This window comes from Crocodylus porosus, unplaced genomic scaffold (assembly GCF_001723895.1).
Source record: "Crocodylus porosus isolate Cpor-Errol unplaced genomic scaffold, CroPor_comp1, whole genome shotgun sequence".
NCBI classification, from domain to species: domain Eukaryota; kingdom Metazoa; phylum Chordata; order Crocodylia; family Crocodylidae; genus Crocodylus; species Crocodylus porosus.
This window is the reverse complement of record NW_017728886.1, coordinates 37018580-37021453: the sequence shown is the minus strand read 5'-3', so window position 1 is coordinate 37021453 and position 2874 is coordinate 37018580. Positions and strand designations below refer to the sequence as shown.

The 2874-nt window shown below is 42.6% G+C and overlaps 1 long non-coding RNA gene across 1 annotated transcript; it reads right to left on the bottom strand.

Moving 5' to 3' along the window:
* Positions 1 to 1300: 1300 nt before the first annotated feature.
* Positions 1301 to 2647, bottom strand: LOC109320570. Its single transcript, XR_002103822.1, has 2 exons — positions 2474 to 2647; positions 1301 to 1793 (listed from the first exon to the last, which is right to left on the bottom strand). It is a non-coding gene; the product is annotated as an uncharacterized LOC109320570 (long non-coding RNA).
* Positions 2648 to 2874: the final 227 nt, after the last annotated feature.

The window sequence follows — 2874 nt, the reverse complement described above, 5'->3', positions numbered from 1 at the left end:
CCGTCCACCACCACTCTCTGGGTGCAGCCCTCCAGCCACTTAGTGACCCATTTGGCTGTGTAGGCATCAACACCACAATCTCCTAGTTTTTTTTTATGAGACTGGAGTGAGAGACTGTGTCAAAAGCCTTCCTAAAGTCCAGAAAGACTATATCCACTGCGACACCTGCAGCATCTGTGGGTGATTGCCATCCACTGGTCAAGGCTCACCGCCCCCTCCCCCCACCACCAACACCACTGTGGCTGCCTGCGGGAGCTCCCTGCTCAGCCCGCCTCCGCCACACCTGCCTGCAGGAGCTCCCTGCTCGTTGCCACCATGCCCCCACCACTGCCGCCAACTATGGGTGGTTGCTGTGCCCCCCAGCCTCCAGGGGCATTCATTGTTCATGGCCCTATTTTGCTTAGCTATATCTATACCTGTATTAGAAATAGGCATCCTGCTTTGAAACCCAACCAAAATTTATCCATCTCTCAAGATCTGTATGATGTAACCAGTGGAAATGAGCCCTGTATACTTGGACTGATTTTGGCACTGTAGGTCTGATTCTGTCATTTAGGGTGGCTTGTCTATTTTAAACCAGATCAGAAGTAAGCCACAAATTTAATGTTTTTTATTTCCTTTTCTAGATTACTACCAATGTCATTTTAAACTATTATACTTTTTTCAGGATTTTTATCAATAAAAATAATAATAAAAAACAAAATCCTAAAGTGCCCAAATTCTATTTTCTTTGACAAAACCAAAACAGTTTAATTTTCTTGTAATTGTTTTGTGTAAAATAAAAATATTTTTGAACCAGATACACCAAAGAGTATTGTGTTAAGTAATCATTCTCAATTTTTTTTAGTAAAAACACCCAAACATTTTAGTGACTTCTTCCATCTAGCTTAGAATTTTAAATGCTACAGGAGAATGCGGACACTTACAACTCCCATTGTTTTCAAGGAATATATTAAATTATGTTTTTTTCTAATTATATTAATTTTTGCTGTCCATTTTAAAAATAGGATTGATATTTTTTGTATTAAATTGTTTGATAATGTTTTAAATCTGCTAATGACAAAGTACACACATTATTCCTCACTTCCAATTAATGCTGTGTACAGTGTCACTTTAGAAAAAGAGCCCTTTATTAAAACAAGATTCTTACACAAGGGGAGCAATATGGAAAGCTGTGATCAGAGATGACAGTTGGTTTACTCTTACCATTTGATCACAAACCTTCAGTGCCATCTGTGGGAAGCCACATAGGCAAATGTGTCATCACATCTAATAAAGAAAAAAAGAAACAGACAGAACGTGCTGTAGAAACAGACTGGTTTAATTACCAGTTTAATACTCTTTCAAAATTTGCAGAGAAAGTACTGTGCAGACAAGGTGCTTATGCAAATCAAAATGTCATAACTATGGTACAAAAGGTTTTGACCTTGGGAATTAAGCTTATCCAGAATATATCACCCCAAGTAAAAAAATCATTGAGTAAAAAAAAAAGCTTTAATGCAGAGTTGAGGGCATCCATTGGTATCTCATGTCCTTCCAAAAGACTGAGTTTGAGCAAAAGTCACACCCCTGAACACCAGAGTAAAGGTACATGCCACAACAACCTTAACTCTGCACCCTGCTCCCAGAATTGGCAATAAATACTGGGAATGAATTTGCTGGGGTATTTATAGCCCTAAGGAGGAGAAAGGATTAATTTGTGAAGTATAGTAGAGCCATAGTTGTGATGTGAGATAATCTAAGCTGGCCTCACCCCTCTGAGTGGGGCCTCCATCTCCCCACCTTACCTGTACCTGTAATGAAAGAAAAATCAGTATATTACCATGAGGGATGCAGTTTCCCAAATGTTGGCACTAATTGTGTAGCATGTGTAAGTAGGAATACACAGGGTCTTTTCCCCATACGAGGTGCACTATGAGAGTATTATGTCTGTGCTTGATTGGCAAGCAATAGGGTTTAGATGAAATCCAATACATCAGTGTGACTATGTCATAGGTGTGAGGCTATCTTGATAAAATAGGAGTTCCAAGCTAGGGACAGACATTACACATAAACTAGTTTAGATGATCAGAAACTGTAACAGAACATAAGTTCAGTGCATAAACCAGTTTCAAAACGGCTGAAATTGGTTTAAGATAAACCCAGTTGAATGTAGTATTAGACTTAACTGATTTGGGTCAAACTGGTTTATGCAATGTCTGTCCCAGACACCTTCCTGGTTTAAATTAAACCAGAGTCTCACAGCTGCCCAGAGTCTGCAGCCCTGGGCTGGGCTGGGCTGCCTGCTCCAGAGAACAGAGCTGGCCCTGCCACTCTGCTCTCTAGCTGGAGCTCTGGTGGAGACTGCAGGCACAGCAAGGTCTGCCTGGCTTCCCCCTGCCCCCAGCTCCTTGCCACTTGCTGCTCAAACAGGGATCCCCACTCCCTCCCTTCCATCTCCCACAGCGTGGACCCCAGCCCCACAGACTCTAACCAGCACGTGGTATGCTAGCTAATGCTGAGAGGTGTCTGTATGTGTCTCCAATTTCACTAGGACAGGGCAAAGGCAGACAGGGCAGTGTCCATTTAGGGATTTTTGGAGCTAATCAACAAGTCAGCTGGTAATGTCCTAAAAAGCTGTTTAAGAAGAGCTTGAACTAATGAGAGGCTTTTGTTTTCTTGACAGGCTGCTAAATGCTGTGCTAGCAGCTGCCTGCTGGCTCCCTTGCCTGTCAGGTTTGCTGCAGATAGTATGAAGAAGCAGGGAGAGGGAGATTGAAGAACTCAGTATCGTCAACAGCTGCATGCACTGCACACAAACAGTCTTCCCTCCTTCTCCCCACTTTGCCTCAGAGTGCTAGCTGAGGGCTGGCAACACTCCCACCCCTTGAGCAG